The sequence below is a fragment of the Hyaena hyaena genome, unplaced genomic scaffold, assembly GCF_003009895.1.
Source record: "Hyaena hyaena isolate Hyena2069 unplaced genomic scaffold, ASM300989v1 scaffold_394, whole genome shotgun sequence".
NCBI lineage: Eukaryota > Metazoa > Chordata > Mammalia > Carnivora > Hyaenidae > Hyaena > Hyaena hyaena.
The window spans coordinates 832,553-846,955 of NW_024081026.1; the positions used below are offsets into that span (position 1 = coordinate 832,553).

General features: G+C 38.0%; 1 protein-coding gene across 5 annotated transcripts in view; it reads right to left on the reverse strand.

Annotated features, from left to right (window-relative positions):
• The window catches only part of ENOX1 (ecto-NOX disulfide-thiol exchanger 1), a 545,438-nt gene that overhangs the window by 495,406 nt on the left and 35,629 nt on the right, over positions 1 to 14,403 (reverse strand). Inside the window, exon 1 of one of the 5 annotated variants that reach the window (XM_039251540.1) lies at positions 3,624 to 3,668. The exons of the other annotated variants lie outside the window; for them this stretch is intronic. The gene's annotated coding sequence lies outside the window, so the exon portion shown is untranslated. Of the gene's footprint in view, positions 1 to 3,623; positions 3,669 to 14,403 lie in introns of those variants that run through there. 5 annotated transcript variants of the gene reach the window in all.

The window sequence follows — 14,403 nt, forward strand, 5'->3', positions numbered from 1 at the left end:
CTGCACCACGCTGAGGAAATCATCTGTCTGTACCTGAGCACAAGCACTATTTTACTCACTTGTGTGTCTCCCCTGACTAGCACGATAGTAGAAACTCAATAAACACCAAATACATACGCAAAGATTAAACAAAGCTAGTCAAGTTTGCCTTTGTATTGTAACCTTGGTTTTGGAAGAAATTCAACTAAAAAAAATTACACTTAAAGGTTCTAGATTGTTTTAAATTCATATTTATCTAATTTATTGTTCCCCAAAAAGAAAAGAAAAAAAAACCCACAACCCTCCTCTTTTTCCTCTCTTCCTCCCCTTCTCTGTCCTTCTCCTTCCCTGTCTCTCTCTTTATATGCACAGCTTCTTTTTAAATCTAGGCAAGAAATCCACTGTTACATTAGTTATTTAGTTACCCTGCTTCATCTTGCTATGAATGCAGCACATATGAGAGAACTACAAAAGAACAATGATCTGACTCTATTCTTCTCCCCAAGGCAGCACAGACCCACTTGGACAAGGGGAAAGAGACGGCCCGACTGCCACCACTGAATACTCTGCTGTTTGACACAACAAAGCTAAGGTAACATTCTCTTGCAGATCAGGAATTCAAATGTGATTCCTTGGGATGTGTGTCCCAACTTCCTTGATTATTAAGTTGTAATTCTAAAGCAATTGACCTTGGCAGGAAAAGATAAGCTAAGACTTTTCTGACTGGCATTTAGAAAGAGTGATGGAAGCATTTTATTCTTTAATTCTGTTTTTATAAGGAAGCCAATAGTGTCTCCTTTCCCACTGGTTAAGCAATGATCAGCCCATCACTCTGAGCCTGGTACAATGCCTGTGAAGGACCCTGCTTCCCTGAAATGCTTGAATGTTAAGGGATCAGGCTCGAGCTAACTGGGCCTTTCCAATCACCACTAATGTAAAGCATATGGACTTTAGAAATCACATGTAGGGATGTTATTCTCTTGTTGTGAGGGATCCCAAAGGGCTCAAAAGTGCTAAACACAGTGTCAGCCACAGTCATGTTCCTCTCCCTGAGACCAGGGCAGGAACTGGGCAGCAAGAATTTTACAAATAGCCTATCTTTTGTTTCTGGAGTCAAATTTATCTCCCACAAGTAAGAAATCTCTGCAAGAGGAGTGACTGCTGCTCTCTGCTGCCGTTTTGTCCATAGGCACCTTCTGCTCCTGACCAGCTGTGAGCCACTTAAAGTTAGTTTTGTGGCTCCTGACTGTTTTGGTAAATAGATATGGTCCAATGATGACAATATTACTTTTCAAAGCAAACAAAGGAAACACAGTTTTCAAAGCAAACATAGTTACGCAACAAAGAAATGAAACAAGGTATGGTCGTGTAATGGTAAAATGTAAACCCACCCAAAAGAACACGCCAAAGGTCAAAAAGCTAACACGCCAAAGGTCAAAAACCTCTTAAGGTTCTCAACTCTTTTGTTATGCAATTTTTCATGTTTGACTTTAACTATTCAGTGACCATTCTATGCTCTGTATGAATTTAAAAGGTAGAGAACACCTGAATCACCCAACATACAATAAACATGCTTTAAACAATCAAGAAGAATGAGAATTGGCTTCAAGGGGAAGTTGAAATTGTCCTCTCCTCAGAATTCAAACTTTAAGAGACTGAAGAAACACATTACTCCTTTCAAGCAGAAGTGTTTGAATTTTGCCAGGGCCAAGTTTGCACCAAGGAACTTCCTGAAGTTTTCCGTGTTTCCGCCCCCTGTGCAGGTGTCAGTACTGACATTCTGGCTCTTTCTTGGAGCATTTCTCACTCTCTCGGACTCCAGAGCAAAGGCAGATGTCCCCCCAGATCATTTTAATGGATTCAAGTTACCTCCTTTTTTATGATCAGTCTGTGGCTAATTCCTCATCACGTGTGTTAAAAAAACCTTCCTGCAGATCGAGCAATAACAGGTAATTCTCTTCCACCACACAAACACCCAGGGGTAGTTCTGCTTTGCAAGGATACCCAGGACTGCGCCATCCTCGCTCTCAATACACAAGACAGACATGGATTAAAATGAATTCCACCCATGTTCTTTTCTAATTGACTGGCAGGCAACATAACTAGGCTGTCATTACAAAGTTGCTCTAGAAAGTTTGTTCTAGGGGCACTTGGGTGTCTCAGTCAGTTATGCATGGACTTTTGATTTTGGCTCAGGTCATGGTCTCACAGTTCATGAGTTAGAGCCCTGCATCAGGCTCTGTGCTGACAGTGTGGAGTCAGCTTGGGATTCTCTCTCTCTCCTCTCTCTGCTCCTCTCCACCTGCCTCTCTCTCTCTCTCTCTCTCTCTCTCTGTCTCAAAATGAATAAATAAACTTAAAAATTTAAAAAAAAGAAAGTTTGTTCTAGGTATGGGGCTCCCTGAGGCAAGGGGCTCACCACCAGGAGAACAGGGACGGCAAAAGATGGTTCGGAAGTCCATGTGTGGCTGCTGAGGAGGAACAGGGGGAGAGGAAAGACAGGCAGAAGGAGGAGAAGAGGTGGTCTGGATTCAATCTTGTATTAGTTGGCCAAGTGAGGACAGCATTAGGCAGCCTCTCTCTACTCTCCTTCCCATCCTATCCTCCCCTGAGGACAACTGAAGTCCCCCACCTGCAATTAAATGTATGAAACCATTTGAAAAATATTATCAACTTTGAGTTTTTTAAGACGTTGGCTGCTAAAATGATTGCATTTTTAGGCATTTGCTTATTAATTCTTTCATTTTAAAGAGATCAAATCTTAGGGTTAGTTGTAGATGCAAAATAACCATATTGGCATATCTGGTACAAATACTAGTATCACCAATCCACAACAAGAAACCATTCTAAATTTAAAACAAAGCTCCCCCAACACTGGTTTCTATTATAAAATATATACAGTAGTCTAATGTACTATAAAGGCCATGGCTCCAGCTATTAGAATTTAATACCCCTTGGGCTTTTATAAATCCAATCTCCCCTCCTTTTATTTTCCTTTTCTCTTTTCTTTTCTATCTTCCCTGGAGGGGAGTGAAGAAACAGGAATGAGGTAGGGGTAGGGCAAGTGACATAGGAATCAAACCAGCTTAGACTTTCACAAGTCAGAGCCCATTCTTTTTCTAGGAATGTCCTCATAATAAAAGAAAAATGTAAAAACCCCAAATTCCCAAGTTTTAATTCAATTCTTTGCTTAATGGAATTAAAGACTGTTTAAACAAATGGTAGCATTTGTCAGTTTAAAGACTTTGATGGGGAAAAAAAGCATTTAGTTTATTTCTTTCCATATTTTTCAAGCCTCTTTAGATTGAAAGAATTCACAGGACGGTGACATTGTGTTTGAATCCAGCATGGTGCTCATCTCTCTGGCATTTAATAGTCTAGCGCTTCAGTGAACACCTGGAGTGCCTAGGCAAAGACATTGTTTCCCCTAAAGTGTACGGAGATCAGTATACTCTGGGAAGGTAAGAGATTCTGGTTAAAATAGGAAATTCATTTGAGAACTACTAGATTAAAAAGAAAAATGTATTTGCTTATAGGAAAACTTATTGGAGAATGTGAGATGCACTGGGAGTTTCTAAGAGAGGTAAATAATAAGTACTATAATAAGTACTATCTGATTTATAAGTCAGATAAGTCAAACTTACCCGACCACTAATTTCTTTCAGGTTACAGGTCACCCATCAATGCTTTACAGAACACCTGTTGAAGGCCAAGTGGACCACATATTTACAATTCTACCATGCACATTTGTCAAATATTTTGTCTGCATTATTTTAAATAGCAAATGAAGGTATGAAGAGCATCATCAAGAAGAGTGACTAGGAGAGGAAGCTGGAGAGAGAGTTTCCTCCCTTTCTTTGGCCAGTGAACCTGTCAGGGCGTTCCTTGGCACACAGTTACCTTCCAGCTCAACTTGAGCCCCTCTTTTAGCTTTGTTCATTCAATCAAGATAATAATAATAATAACCACAAAAGTCACTGACTTAGTCCACTTCTTTTGTTTTACACATGAGAAAACTGAGGACCAAAGAATTTATCTGATTTGCCTAAGTTCATTCAATTAGACAGCAACAGAACACAGAACAGAAAATCCAATATTCCACGACATCCAACATTCTGCAAAATTGTCTTTACTCAATGTATGCTATGAATATAATCCTATATGCTTAGATAAAGGTAGACAATCTAAATAAATATCTATTTAACTCAGATTAAAACACTACTCTTTTGATTAAGTTATAGTAAAACCTCTTAACTATACTCTGCAAATTTGGCAATTGGGATAATTCAGCTAGGCCTAGGTAAACATCTCCTTTTCATTATTTAGGAGGACACATGTCTAATGTAAACATGATCAGCACTGGAAACATTTAATCCATAGATGACAGACAAAAGTTGATTTTTCAAACATCCTAACAGTAACCTACCAAAAACTCATATTTTTACATCTATTTGTTAAAACATTTTTGTAACATTGTTTTTGTTGTCTTTATTCTGCTAAATAAATTGACACTAAAAATGTTCTGGAGGGCAGTCTTAGGCAATCACGTATATTCTCTGATGTCTCTCCCCATCACCTTCCAGAAGTCACTATTTTAGGCAAAGTAGAGTCAAACTTTAAAAGTAAATATACTAAAGGCTATTTTTGACCTCAGTGCTGTACCCAGTGCTTTACCCTCCCTCATCCTTACCTTCATTCTGCAGGATTCAGCTCAGGCATCCCCTCCTTTCAGGAAGTGTTCCCTGGCTCCCAGTCTAGACCACAGCTATCCATTCTCAGTATTTCAATGATACCCTGGTACTTGCGACCACTCTGTAACATGGCTTCCTAACTCTCTACGGCATGTCTTAGTCTTTGAGGGCAAAAGCAGTGCCTTACTTATCATGTGTGCCCAAGCCTAGCACAGTGCCAATTACATAATAGGTGAACAGTAATGTCTATTGAATGAATGAAGTGGGTAATCAGTTATAACAAACATAGACCCACAAGCCTACCCTGTCTCTGAATTCCTCCCCAATTCTTAGAACCCCTGCCATGTTCTAGGCAATGGTCCTAGATAATCACATCAATTTGCCATACACTAGAGATTACTCTAATTTAAACTTCACTAATTTGGCTGGCCTTTCCAAGTCAGTTTTAATTAATTAGTTTTTCTGTTGAGATGTTTCATATAGAGTACTTTTTGGACTGAATTATTCTGATATGTGCCTCATTTTTCTGTCACTCTCCATGAATGGAGATTTCTACCGTAAATGACAGAGGTTACAATTTTTAAGAAGTTCCTGTTGAAGATATTTCTACGCAGAATATTATAGCCACTTGTTTGCACTCAATCATAACTCCCTTGCTCAGCCAAACCTTTTTAAGTTTGGTTCCAGTCCTATTTTTTTTTTCCCTTTGGGAATAATTTGAGACAAAAAATCCACTTAGCCATTCTGAAGTAAGGGGAGATTGAAAATGACTAAAACATACTTTACATCAAAGGTGTAACTGCTTTTGGCTCAGAATAACCAACATAATTCAAAAATACATTCAAACTACATTTCAATTTAGTACCTAGCTTAGTCTTCCTTATGAAATCACTGTCTATCCAGCTTAAAGCAAAATAAAATATTTTCAAGCTAAAAAGGACTAAAGCTATCACTTCTGAGTAAATTCAATTGGCATAATATTTTAGCAGAACATCATGATTATTATAATACATAATAGTAAACATTTCTGCCATTGGGGTCCTTCGTTCTGTAGAGAAAAGAAGCTTGCCCCATGGGCTTGTAGTCTAAATTAAACAAGCAATATGAGCCACACAAGTTTCACAGGTAAGAGTTCATTAACATTTTTTCCCAAGCAAAGAAGGAAACGGGAAGGAAAATTAAAACCAATATTAACAGCATTAGAATTCACTTCAGTCCTTATAGGAATCATCTGTAATGTGAATATAATTTAAGAGGCTTACAGCACCACCAAGCCCAGTCTGATACTTGCTTGATCCTCTAGCTAACACTTAAAAACAGCATATTTGCAAGGCTGATTCTTGTATAGACTCACACAGCCAAGGGCAGACCTGCCTGGAGACACAGGACAGACAAGAAAAACTCCAGGGACCCACTCCTATTTTACAACTCAATAAAGTTCTCTTAGTTTTTGGTCTTCCCTCTCTTCTTGTGACTAAGCATCCAATGACAGAAAACACACTGAACCAGTATCTACCTCCTACTGTGTTTACTCCTAAGTATGCACCCTATTATCCTTGAAACTAAAGACCATTCAAACTTATGTATAACAATTTAAACCTCTAGAATATGCATCCATTTTCATGAAGTTAGTTTCATTTTCTACCAAGTCACTGGAATGCAGGTATCAAATAAGGATGAATACTCAATCAGCCCCCTACTATTAAAAAAAAATTGAGTCAATTAACTTACAATGCTAAGAACCAACATCAAATATGTACCCTAAAAAAAAAAAAGACAACGTGCTATTAGATGAAAGAATACCCTGATATACTCACCTTAAATCTTGTTCCAACATTTTCATAAATGAGAATCCCCAAAAGAATGAAGTTGATAGGTTCAAAAAGCTCAGAGGGTGAAGCATAGGCTCACCCCAGCACTCACTGGATCCTCTTTGGCCTTCACTCTGCCCAGGAAGGCAAGACAAAGGAAGTTCCCCACCTTTCCATCAGGTTCTGGATGGGACAAAGTCAGCCACCAGGCTGCTCACAATGACAGCTCACATCACTGACACAAATTCGATCTAATTGTACAGGGGCACAGAGTAAAAGACAGCTCACACCTAATAGGCCTGGCCAGCCTATTAACTAGGCCCTTCCCAAAACCCTCTCTCCATGCCTGGTAAAGGGTAAACCTCTCTCCAAGCTATACGTTTGTACCTGGATGATCAGACCCCACTCTCACAAAAATTTTATGTACTGTGGGAGATGGGGAATAAAAGTATAAGAATTTCACACACCCTAAATAATTTTACACCATCTACATAGGGAAGCAATAACAACAACAACAAAATACAACAAATGGTATGAAAAATACCTCTTGTAGCAAGAAAAGAGCAAAGACCTGATAGCAATTGCTATGTGGAAGGTCCAGTAACTGTGTTATTGAAAAACACCATCAGCTCAGTTATTTTCCACACAAAGAACTGAAAGATAATAACCTCTATGCACAAACGAATCTTGGGCTTTACAAACATGTCAAAAGCATCAAAAGGCATTAGAGTAAGCCATATCCAATGTGGTGATTTATCCTTGACTTTGTCTGAATGTTCCAAAGAAACATAGAGACCCAGTTTTTCAATGCACCAAAAGCACGCTCCTTTAAAAAGCTTTCTCATCTTTCCTTGTACCAGAGGCTTGTTTTCCAACTTCAATTGTTCGGATTACTGATCTTCAGGTTCACCCTTCACCAAGAGTCTCTCTGCATGTTAGACATGGGGAAAAAAAAAAAAAAACACTTCAGGATTATTATAGGCAGAATTGTGTCGCCCCAAAGGCTATGTCCAAATATCCAGTATCTGTGCATGCTGACCTTATCTGGAAACAGGATCTTTAAAGATGGTATCAACTTAAGAATGAGGTCTATACCGTGGGCTCTCACCCAATATGGCTGACATCTTTATGAGAAGAAGAGAACAGACACAGGATGGAAAACACCATGTGACAAGGGAGAGATTGACGTGCTGAAGCACATGCTAAAGAGAGCCTAGTATTGCCACTAAACCATCAGAAGCTAGAAAGAGGCAAAGAAGGATTCTTCCCTACAGGTGTCAGAAGGAACAGGGCTCACTGACACCTTAATCCCAGACTTTTCGCCTCTAGAACTAGGAGACAGTAAATGGTCATTTTAAGCTACCCTGTTTGTGGTGCTTTATTACAGCAGCCCTAGGAAACAAATACAAGGGTCATCTCTTCCGTTCTTTTACCTCCTAGCTGGACTTTATAAAAATTAAACCTGATAAGTAGACTCAGTTGAGGTCACAGAACCCCTATGTAACCTATCCCAATGGATAAGATCCCCTGAAATCAGAAATTCATATCTGTGACCAAAGAGAAATGAAAACACATGACTGCAACTCACCACCTTCAAACCTGGAAGTATCTCTGGAAACTGCTGAGGTCATCCTGCCCTCCTTTCCTAAAGGAGTCGTCCTGAAGAAAGGCAATGAGGCAAATCCAGAAGTGCCAGCAGTCAGCTTCTGACCCTTGCCATTTGTTTTTCAGAATACCCAGATCTAAAGAACCTTTAGTAACTTGATGTTTTGGCATCTGCAGGTACGAGCACATAGCTGATGACCACTCTATATCATTTAATGCAATCACAGGGTGCACACCAGCAACTGAGAAAATGGGAGTATTCCTGTTGAAAAGACTATAATAAAAATGTAATGTAAAGGAGATTCCAGTTTGCTTTGTTTGGAATAAAGATAAATGATATATATTCAGAAAGATAGAGGACAGCTCTGGAAGAATCAGAGAACTTACTGTTAGAGCTAGTTATTTTTTTAGAGATCTCATATCATAATTTTATAGATGAGAAAATTTGTGTTCAAGGTACAACTCTGGGACACCATTGCCAACTCTGGGCTGGGCCAACTCTAGCAGACTGCAATCAGTCTCCTCTATCTCCAAAGAGGGTGTGATAGTTGTTTGTTCATAATATGCGTTAAGAGAGCCCAGCTAAAGCCAATTTTGTGTCAGAAAACAAGCAAGCAAGCAAGGCATATCATTTTAGAGTGGAAAATGGGCTTAGGAAAATAGAGAATGTATTCCCATGCTATAAAAATTAATCAAAATACTCATTGTGGAAAAGCATGACATTTAAGGTAACAGTCTAGTAACTGGGCCTCTAAAGAGCACAATTACACCTTGGCTTTTCTGAACAAACATAAAAAACTCCTCCCTGCCATATATAACAAAACGATATTATAATCAATAAAACACATTACAGTATTTACCAAACTGAAACAAACAATAAAATTTACTACCAGTCATTTTAAATAATACAAAGACTTGTGACATGGAGGGGCACGGAAGGAAAAGGCAAACTTAAAGCAAAAATAAAATGTAAAAGATGAAAGGCCTGGAGAAAAAGAATTCAAAACCTCCTAGTTGGAAGGACAGTTAATATACAAATATCTAATCAAGCAGAAGGTCATTCAAGTTTAAGGCTTGAAACAGCATAGAGCTTCCTTTTAGTATTGACTGCGGCACAGACAATGATGAAAATAATCCTTGCCTCCTCAGACTTTCGGTAAAAGTACAACATTATTGAAGGTAAAGTGAGCGATAGAGAATGGTGATCAAAACCCATTTTCAGGACTAACTCCTTCCATTTTCCTCCTTTTATTGATTTTTTTTTAGACCCACTTTGCACTCTCTCAGTCAGTTTGGCTGCAGCGAACATCATTTACTGTACCTTATTGATTCAATCATACACATTTATACTTGTGCAGAAACTTTTGGTACAGTGCATTTATTGATCTTTTAATTGTTAATGTAGGCCAGAAAACCTGAAGAGCTTTATGTAAATATTTTTTATTTCCCAAATTATGGCAAGAAAATTATCAAAGAATTTCAGCAAATGAATCAGGATAGTTAGCATATTTCCTTTAAAAATTCTAGTCAGCAGTGTATGTTTCAGAGGTGCTGTCAGGAGCAGACGGCAGAACTGCCACACGGTTAAGATCCAGCACTAACAGCTGTAAAACTTTAAAGTGGCGTGTATTGCCTGGTGAACTACTTTAACACATTTGCCTATGTTCATAACATTGTGTCTCTAATCTATAGTATGGCCCTCTACTCCCAGGAAAAGACTCATTTTCACTCAGATACTTGGGTTAAAAACCAACATGAAGGGCTGTCTGAGTGGGAAACTGCAGATCCATCCAAGGAGCTAAAATGAAAGGTGGCTTCCAGGGCCTTCAGCAGGAATGGAGAGGGTGGTGTGGAGCCCTTACTGAAGACCTTGGGAAGCAGCAGAGGCTCAAGCTGAGAGAGAAATGGAACATTGGTTTGTCATCCTTTCCTACCCAAATCCTCACGTCTCCCCCAAGCCCCACTTCAGATAGTTTTACAAATCAACTTAAACTTGGATGAATCAAGTAAACCAGAAGTAAATGCAGGCCAGATCTAATTTCACTCTGTCATAGATTTCTGGTGGAAGGCAGCCTTAGACTTAGAATTTTTTTTTTTTGAATATTGATCAGCAAATATTTTAAATACTCCCTTACACTTTCCAACATCATGGCCAGGATGTATGTATTAAAGTCATGTATAACCTCTAAAAGACACCCTGAGAATCGTGGATCAAATTAGAAAAAAAATAATTTAAATTTGTATTGCTAAATACCACTGTCTTTTAGGTTTCCTAGTCCTAGAAAATAGCAGGAAGAACTGCTGCTTTTGGCCTAACGGTCCTAAAGATTAATGAAGGTGCTACATATCTTGGAGTGTTTATAGTAATTACCAGACAGCCTGAGCTATGGACTAGTGACTGATGCAGATTTCCTCAGGAAAATGTAGGTCTGGATCTGTGGGACATCTCTGCATTGCTCAGCAGTGGCCCTGGATGCCCAATAGTCTGATGGCTTCTACTCTCTTCTGAGCATGGAGTGTTTCTTCCATCTGCTCAGACCTTTACTGAACTATTCCAGACAGATGGGAGCCATTCCTCAGAAATGATTTCACTGACCAAGGACACCACCCACTTGCATAAATTATATGCATCACCCAGAATACATATTTAATATATTTATATACCATGAGTGAAAAGCAGGATAACATATTCAACAAGAAAAGAGATGAGGCTTGCCTTCCAGAAATGATCAATCGATCTGATATCCATAAATATCAATACTATCAAGTAAGTCATAATTTGCAAATATTATAAATCTATTTTGACTTTTATTAGCTAAAATTCATGTATAGCTAATTTGCCAGCCACATTGAAAATACAATGAGCCTTTACATAGCAAACATACCTAGTAGTGTGGGGTCTAATTCTTCTGCTCCACACCCACACAGGGGATCAACCTCAATTGAACCAATTGTGATTGGACCACTGGGACTATGATTTTAAATCATTTTTCTCTTCCTGCTATAGAATTCTTACTTTAACTGAAACCTAAATCCATCCCCTAACTAGTTTCCCTGAAACTTATGAGTACTTTAAAAAAAAAGTGTAGGAAATGTTATTAATAGGATGGTGTTCTTCTAAATATTATTTTGAATCATTGGGAATGCTGTATTCTTTTTTTTATAGTATGAATACTCACAAAAGCTTTTTTTGCCTAAGCTTGAAGAGCCCACAGCATATGATATAGTCTAGAGGAAAATAATTTTATACATTGGGCCACAGTATTTTAAATGAGTCCTTTAACAGTTTTTCAACATTACAATATGTAGTCACACAGTCAAGTGTATAGTCAAACAATCCAGTAATTTAAGCAAGAGCTCTGTGACATTAAATGAAAAAGAAAAAATACCTTATACCTAAAATATCTATTCTGTAGTTAACTGCCTTCCTCTAGTGCCATGTACAGAATTATAATGGAACTAGCTCCTAAATTATCAATTAAAAAGGTTAATTGATAAAGATAATAGTAATTCACTCTATTTAAATGACCCATCTCTCCTCCACGTTTAAATAGAAACAATGTTTTCATTTACTACATTTCACAGAGAAATGACTTCCAAACAATAATCCTTTAATTACATATCATTAGAGAGGTTTTAAAAAAATAAAGTGAGTTTAATGTCCAATAGATATACCAAAATGGCAACTGATTCTTCTTGGGTTATGTTTGCTCAGTTCCTTTTCACAATATCTGATGAAAACAAGCAAGTATATATTGATAACTGTTTGCCTCAAAAACTTGGAAACTATCTCATCAAAGTATACTAGTATTGCTAACCAGGAGCTAAATTCATAAGAAGGCCCACACTCACCTACTTAAAGCTGCAAAGGAAGAAACTGCCTTGAACCCAGACCTTCACTGCTTTAGTTATCCTTCTATACTATTCCCCTCTGAACCTCATTCTCAAGACCCTCACCCTCCATATCCATGGCTTCATGGAGTTGTCCCTTTTGGAGAGTAATAACTATTTTCAACTTTAACCAATCTTCAAAAGCACATTTTGAACAAAATCTATCCTATCTCTCATTTCTTGTCTCCTACTGTTTCCTAGGTTCCAACTAGCTGATCAGATTAGCTAATAACGGCCATTCACTAACAATCTTATATTATTCACTCATTCAACAAATATCCACTGAGTACCTACTATATGGCAGCCCCCTTCCAGGTTCCCAGGGATATACTGGTGAATGATACTAGACCAAAATTCTTGCATTCATGAGAGACTACCACAATACATAAATAAATTCATAATAAATATAGATGTACACATATACGTGGATATATATTCAGTTCAATGGCTCTGAAAAGAATAAGGAAAAAGGACATAAAAGAAGAGCTGTTATGGTAGAATTGCCTTTTAAAAAATGGTGATAGCTGGCAATAGCTAAAACATGGAAAGAGCCTACGTGTCCATCAACAGATGAATGGATCAAGAAGATGTGGTTTATCTATACCATGGAATACTACATCGCAATGAGAAACAATGAAATCTGGCCATGTGTAGCAACATGGATGGACCTTGAGGGTGTTATGCTGAGCGAAATAAGTCAGGCAGAGAAGGACAAATATCATATGTTTGCACGTATAGGAGGATTAGGAGGAANGACCTTGAGGGTGTTATGCTGAGCGAAATAAGTCAGGCAGAGAAGGACAAATATCATATGTTTGCACGTATAGGAGGATTAGGAGGAACTTGACGAAGGAACAAGGGGGAGAAGAAGGGCGGAAACGGTGGGGGAAAGGGAGAGAGGCAAACCATGAGAGACTCTTGAATGCTGACAAAAACTGAGGACTGATGGATGTGGGGGGGAGGGGAGGATGGGCATGGAGGAGGGCACTTGTGGGGATGAGCACTGAGTGTTATGTGGAAACTAATTTGACAATAAACTATTTGTAAAAAAAAAAAAAATGGTGATAGCTGGATAAAGACCTGAAGAAGTTAAGAAAGTCATGTGGACAGATATACGGGAAAGTGTGGTGACAGCTGGATAAAGACCTGAAGGAGGTAAGAAGGTCATGTAGACAGATATACATGAAAGTGCTCCTGGCAGAGGGAGCAGTAGACTAAATAGCAAGTTATAAATCTAACATTTCTGAGGAACAGCAGTGTGGCCCGTGTGTCTAGAATAGGGTCAATGAGGCAAAGTGTACTCAGTATTCATGTCAGAGAGATACCAAGGACCATTATATGGACTTTGCTTTTACTCGGAATGAGCAGAGAGGCTAGCTACTGTAGGGCTTTGAGCAACAACATCACTTATTTTTAAAACATCTGAATTAAGCTGTAATGAAGATACTTTAATTCATTAATAAAGTATATAATTCCACAGTTTTTAGTATATTCACAGAGCTGTGAAACTAACACCACAATCAACTTTAGAACGTTTTCATCACTCCAAAACGAAACTGCATATTCTTCAGCAGTCACTCCCCATCCTCCAAGCTCCTAGCCCTACGTAACCACTAATACGTTCTCTATCTCTATAGACTTTCCTATATATTCCCCTCAAGTGATTTTTTTTCAGTGAATCACAGCTAATGAGGAAATTCATTTCATATGATTGGTATCATGCAATATATAGTCTTTTGTGACTGGCTTCTTTCACTTAGTGTATCCCTGAACCCACAAGGTTCATCCCTGTTATAACATATGTCGGTTCTTAATTCTTTTTTATTACTGAATAACCTTCTATTGTAGGGATATACCATATGTTGCTTATCCATTCATCAGGTGACAGACATTTGGGTTGTTTCCATTTATTAGCTATTATGAATAATGCTTTTATAAACATTTGTGTACTAGTTTTAATGTAGACATATATTTTCATTTCTCTTGGTTAAATACCTACAAGTAGAACTTCTGGATCATATGGTAACTATTTAATCTTTTGAAGAAACACCAAACTATTTTCCAAAGTGACTGAACTTTTTTATATTCTACCAATAATACATGAGGGTTCCAACTTCTCCATATTCTCAGCACTTGTAATTATCTGTCTTTTTGATCATAGCTATCTAGGTTGGTAAGGTGACATCTCATTGTGGTTTTGGTTTGCATCTTACAGATGAGCCAATAATATTGAGCTTCTTTTTATGTGCTTATCAACCATTTGTATATCTTTGGAGAAATGCCTATTCAGATCCTTTGCTCATTTTAAGTTAGGTTGTATCTTTTTATTATTGAGTTGTAAGAGTTTCTTCTATATTCTAGATGCAAGTCTCTTATCAGATATATGATTTGCAAATATTTTCTACTACTTTGTGGGTTGTCTTTTT